The sequence below is a fragment of the Canis lupus genome, chromosome 7, assembly GCF_011100685.1.
Source record: "Canis lupus familiaris isolate Mischka breed German Shepherd chromosome 7, alternate assembly UU_Cfam_GSD_1.0, whole genome shotgun sequence".
Lineage (NCBI taxonomy): Eukaryota > Metazoa > Chordata > Mammalia > Carnivora > Canidae > Canis > Canis lupus.
Window position 1 is genome coordinate 46,912,642 of NC_049228.1, and position 6,619 is coordinate 46,919,260.

The 6,619-nt window shown below is 36.7% G+C and overlaps 1 pseudogene; it reads left to right on the plus strand.

The window, feature by feature from the left end:
* The first annotated feature begins 2,558 nt into the window (after positions 1-2,558).
* LOC100683585 lies at positions 2,559-6,085 on the plus strand (annotated as a pseudogene).
* The last annotated feature ends 534 nt before the right edge of the window (positions 6,086-6,619 follow it).

The window sequence follows — 6,619 nt, forward strand, 5'->3', positions numbered from 1 at the left end:
GACATATATTAGTTTGTGATATTCTTTTGTTGTAGTGTCTTGTCAGGTTTTGGTATCAGGGTTATAATTATCTCATAAAATGAGTTGAGAAGGGTTCCCTCCTCCTGTATTTTCTCAAAGAGTTTGTTAAAAAACTTTTACTACTTCTTTCATAAATGTTTGATAGAATTTGCTGCTCTTTTGTCTGGCACCTGATATTTTTCCTGGCTTTATACCAGTCTATCTTTACTTTGTAACTACCACCATTTCACCTCTTCTGGTTGTCCTACAGTTTCCATTCATCACAAAAGTGTTTTTGTCGATCAAACTTTCCTTAATGCTGTGAGCTGAGAATAATAGTTCATATCCAAACTTTCATAGCCCTTTATCCCATTGATTTGGTGCTTATTCTTTTTGACCTTTGCATTTCAATGATTAATCTTCGTGTTTTATATTCCTTACAAGAGAGTAAGCTTCTTGAATGTACCTTTTTTTCTTGAACATATCTTAAAATTGTTTTGAATCAGCAGTACACAATACAAAATTTTGCATTGAGTTAGTAATTAATTTTTTATTTAGTTAAAACTAATGGAAACTACTTCTAACCAATTTAAAGTACTAGGGATAGTGTTTACCTTATGACCTGAAAAAAACTGTACTTCCCCATCCTAATGGCAAAATATATGAAATAATAACTTTTAAGACACTGCAGATCAGCATTGAAGGTGCAGGGATCCTCATGAAATGGAAAAGAAAATGAATGTCCCAGCTGACTGCCCTGGATACTTTCTAATTCACAGCACTGAAAAGGTGGAACCGATGCCGAGTCCAGTGAATTCCCTGAGTTGAGACAGATCCGAGAGGTCCAGGGAGGCCGCAGTGGCTGAAGTTCACAGCAAGAGAAAAAAGAACTCAGAGGGAGAGAACTTTGGAGGTCTGCAGAGGACTCCCCTCATGTATTCAGTGGAGAGTTGCTCAGTGAATCTGTGTGAGGAAACTATCCAACATCAGGAAGGTAAGAGTGACTGGTGCTGACACAGGTAGAAGAATCACACTTGTTCCTCTAAGTCATCCTGGAAATCTTCATTCTTCAACAGGGCATTGGGTAAAAAAACCCAGAAGGGTCTTGCTTCAATAATGAGAAATAATTAGCCCAAGTCTAAATGCTGCTCTGGTTTTTAGGTTGGTTTACCTAACAAATTACTGTTCAATTATACTACAGTAAAGTTGTTCAAAAAAATTAAGGCAGTTGAAATCATTCAGTTGAAAATACTTTGGAAAAATTCCTCTGTAATGTAATCTTTGACCTAGTGGATATTTGGGAGTGTTTCGGGTTTTGGGTTTTTTCCCCAAATGTTTGTGCTTTGCTCTTTTTTCATGTATTCTTTTCTTACTAATTTAACATTTAATTCTGCTTTGTCAAGAGAACTATTCTGTACATATTAATTCTTTGGATTTCATTAAAATGATACTATTATCTTAACTGAGGGATAATTTGCTGTCATTGTTTCTCATTTCAGGATTCTAAACTTTATACTAGCTCCTTCTGTTTTCAGCACTCACCAGAAAGTGACCCTACCCAGAATCTGCTTTCATTCCTCGCTTAATTCTGATGTCAATGTTCAAATTAGGTTATTCTTTCCCTTTAGCTATGCCCAGCTAAGTTTGTAACAACACCAGTACTCTTCATGTCTCATATGTCACTCCACAGAGCAATTAACAATAGAGACATTGAAATAGAACATTTGGGGGTTTACTTAGCTTAGGTGTGATTGACATTGCATAGGATGTCCAAATTGCATTCAAGCCCATGTATTCAAATCCATCAAAGAAGGTAAACTCCTTTTGGGGAAACTTCAGCCATTAGAGCAAAATCATGTTACTTGTAGATTTCTCTTCTTCCTTTCCTTACCCACCATAGATTTTTGTGATGTCTTTTATTATGCACATTTTTATGTTCTAGGCCATAGAATAGAACCATATTTAGCAAATTCTTTGTTAAGATGAGTAAAAAATACAGGCCATTAATAATCACTATCTTTGTTTTAATTAAGTTCTGCTAAGTTCATTTAGTTTATAAGTAACTGTAAGAGACAAAAAGACCATATGTTTCTCTTTCCACATATACATATCTCTACATATTTAAGAACTTCCCCACACTTCTTCCCATACTTAATTTTTCAATAATTAACAATAGCAGCAAGAACCTACTTCCTGACAGAATGCAAATCTTCAAATAAATGAAAATTCATTTACCTTCTCCTACAAATGGATGGCCCAAGCTCCATCTATATTATTCCTTCCAGGAACTGGAATTAACTTCCATCCTGTCTTTATAACCAGTAAAGTTTGCATTAAGTTATAGTTAGTCACAATCACCCTGCTATATGAAAATGGTAAGAAAAAATAAATTATACACACATACATATACACACATATATATTAGATAATTTATTATCTAAATCTATTTGCATATTAAGATATATATATAATTAAGATATTATAGATAATATGTACATATATATATGTCACACTATTCTTATATATAGAGCGATATAGGTCTATAGATACACATCTAGATGGATAACTGGATAGAGAGAAGGAGAAAGAATAAAAAAGATAACAGGTATGTCCTAGAATTCTCATTTCTGCAGCTGGCCACATAGCTGGGTTGATATATTTAACTTATTTTCTTCACTGCTCATTCAACATTCCACTTGTTCTCAACCAATATCCAGTTCATCAGGAGTCCTTTACTAGTAGGACAATCTGTATCACAAATCCTGAAGAATCTGAGTCTCTGATGGTTCACAATGTGATTAAGATCACTATACTTATACTTAACCTGAGAAACTTTTGAGTATGAGAGCTCTATTAATAATTATGCTAGTAATGGGGTACCTGGATGGCTCAGTCAGTTAAATATCTGACTTGATTTTGGCTGAGGTCATGATCTCAAGGTCATGAGATTGAGCCCTGAGGCAGCAGGCTCTGCATTCAGTGGGGAGCCTGCTTGAGAGTCTCTCTCTCTGCCCCTCCCCCTGTTCATGCTCCGTCTCTAAAATAAACAAACAAACAAATAAATAAAAAAATTAAGTACCCTAACTGACATAGGGGCATGGAAGAGTTGCCCCTTCTATGTCTGATGGCTCAATGTCATGAGAAGCCAAAAATAGCTATGTGGCAATTCAAATATCCAATTAAAATTAAGTATTGTATTCTAAAGAAAGGTTCCTTCTTGGGTATGAAGATTGCTAAACCTGAAATTTCTGAATTCAAATTATTAGTATGTAGTACAGAGAAGTGCGTATCACACTTCCATCCTATGTTTCTCCATCACTGTACTTCGATTATAGGAAAGAAACATCATATATTGGAAAGTATCTCTTAATTGGCTTGTAACTAATTTCTCACAAAAGTAGATCACTGTTTTTCAGTTCAACTTTTTCTTAGTGACGATGAAGACAGTGAATTGCATCTGCGTAAGCTCATTACTGGACATTTTTGCTGCAAAATAAGTGCCTTGATCAGAAGCTATGTAGTCTGGGATGTTATGGTGGTGAATAAGACACTCTTGAAGAATGTCAGTATTGTTGGCAGATGTGTGTTAGGAAGTCAATGCAAATACATATCTAATATAAGTGCAGTTCAAATGAGGATGAATCATTGGCCAGTCCATAGTGAGTGGTCTCTAATATAACTGTCCTGGCAGCAGATAATTAGCTAGTCTCCCTGGATATACTGATAGATTGGGTACTCAGTAGTGGTAACCAGACCGGCTTTGTTGGGATCACCCATGTTTTTGAACCTATAAATAATTTGTCTCCTTTTCATTTTGGTCTCTTTTTTTAGGATTCAAATGAACCAGCACAGAGGTGGCTGAGTGCTAACTAATAAGATAGAAAGATAGATCCCCACTTCCTGAAACAAGGCTCCTAAATCACTTGTAAATAAGGATGTTAGGAAAACCTCTTGTTCTAACATTTAGTTTTCTACCAGTTCCCATCATAGAGCTCCTAAAACTCTTTATTATTTCCTAAGTGATAAAGGCACTACGAGCATCTTTTGTCCTAATATTTTGTCTTTGACCTTGGTTCCTGATGCAGAGCTCCTAAATCCCTTGGAATTTGCTAGGTACCTTTTGTTCTGAGACTACTGAAGAGTTTCTGGATGGTTTCTGGATGGAGGCTGGTCACCAGCAAGATCAATCCATGATTAAACTTGGAATTTTAAGCCCTTTCCTCCATTTTCCAGAGAGGAGAGAGGGGTTGGAAATGGAATTAATAATCAATCATGCCTACTGAGAAAGCTTTCATAAAAATCCCAATAGTATGGGGTTGGGGGAGCTTCCAGGCTTTTCATATGGATATGAAAGCATCCATATACTGGGAGAGTGACATATCCTAACTCTACAGGGTAAGAAGTTCTTGTACTTCCAGATCTTGTCTCACAATTAATGTTATCATATCCTTTGTTATATAATAAACTGGCAAATATACGTGTTTTTCTGAGTTCTGTGAGCTGTTTTAGGAAATAATTGAGTACAAACGAGAGGTCACGGGAACCTCCAATTTGTAGCTAAGTCAGGCAGTTGTCAGTAAACTGGGGACCTATTACTTGCAACTGGCTTCTGGAATGAGGAGGGCAGTTTTATGGAACTAATCCCTTAATCTGTGGGGCTTGCACTAACTACTGTTATGTCAGAATTAATGTGAATTGTAGGGCACCCAGTTGATGTCACAGAGAATTTTTTGATGTGGGGCAAGAAACACTCCACACATCTGATGTCAGAAGTGTGGTATGTGTGGTAGCAATGTGAGAGAAGAAACACAGGAAAAAGACTTTGTTGTTGCTATATACTGAGAAGAAAGTCTCAAAGAGTTATCTTGTCTACCAGATTATTGAGAAACCAGTGAACATGTCATGCAAAAATGCATCATTTATGTTGTCATATATTGGGATTATTATCGCTACTTTCAATAAATTATTTAATAAATATTTTAACTTTTCTCAATTTTGGTTTCTAATGTAGCAAGTATCAAAATATACAACTCATAGACACATAGATCAATGGAACAGAACAGAAAACCCAGAAATGGACTCACAACATATTATATGGAAAATATCCATATAATATTGGAAATAATATCCAATGGGAAAAAAGGTAGTCAAGATAACAAACAAATGATGTTGGGAAAACTGGATACCAACATGCAAAAGAATGAAATCAGACTGCTTTCTTACACCAAACAAAAATAAATTCAAAATGGATTAAAGACCTAATGTGAGATTTGAAACCAGAAAAATCCTAGAGGAGAACCCAGGCAGTAACTTTTTTAACATCAGCCGTATCAACTTTCCAGATAGTCTCCTGCCACAAGGGAAACAAAAGCAAAAAGAAAAAACAACAAAAAACTATTGGAACTACATCAAAATAAAAAGCTTTTGCATAGTGAAGGAAACAAGCAACCTATAAGTATCTAATAATGATTGGGGAGTCCCAGCAAGCAACAGGACCAAAAAGAAGCAGGAGAATCTGGACATTGCTCTAGAGATAGATGGGCTAGAGAAGAAGATGTTGCAGTGTCAGAGAGACCCGGAGGGTATAAACTCCAGGCTCTACAGGGCAAAGCTAAGTTCAAGAGGCCAGGAAGTCTCTGGAGAAGGAGAAAAGCAACCCGATGTACAAAGCCTCCAACTATGAGAAGGAGCTAAAGTTGCTTTGGCAGGAGAACCAAAGGAAAAGAACATGCTGCTCTCTGTGGCTATCTTCATCCTCCTGACCCTCATCTGTACCTACTGGACCATGTGAGCCTGAGACTTCACAGTCAGCACAGGGTTCCTCTTGGTTCCCTGGTCACAACCAAACAGGCTCTTTAAGCTTCAAGACTACAAAGGTGCAGGCGCATTTCTCTCCAACCCAGACACTGGAGCATGGCTTCCTGACAGCCTAGCCCCTCTTGCCTCCTGGTACAGTTGTGGGGCCTGGGTCTCCAGAAAGACTTTGTGCTGGCTCCTCCCTCAGCCTAAGGGAAAGACAACAAAGAACAACAAGGCTTCTCCTGTCTGGAAAATTTTTTAAAAATTTAAAAATTAAAGGAAACCAATGGAATGGGAGAAGATATTTGCAAATGATATATCTTTTATATCATTATAACCCTTTTATTATAACCCATCTTATAACCCTTTGGATAAAGGGTTAGTATCCAAAATATATAAAGGACTTATAAAACTCAACACCCAAAATACAAATAATCCAATTAAAAGTGGGCAGAAGACATGAATAGACCTTTTTCCAAAGAAGACATCCAGATGGCCAACAGACACATGAAAAGATGCTCAACAGCACTGATTATCAGGGAAATGCAAATCACAACTACTAGGAGATATCACTTCATACCTGTCAGAATAACTAAAATCAACAACACAAGAAACAACAGGTATTGTTGAGTTTGTGGAGAAATGGGAATCCTCTCACATTGTTGGTAGGAATGCAAACTGGTGCAGCCACTTTGGAAAACAGTATGGAGGTTCCTCAAAAAGTTAAAAATACAACCACTCTATGATCTAGCAATTGCTCTACCAGATATTCACCTAAAAAATACAAAGACACTAATTCAAAGGGATATATGCACCTTGA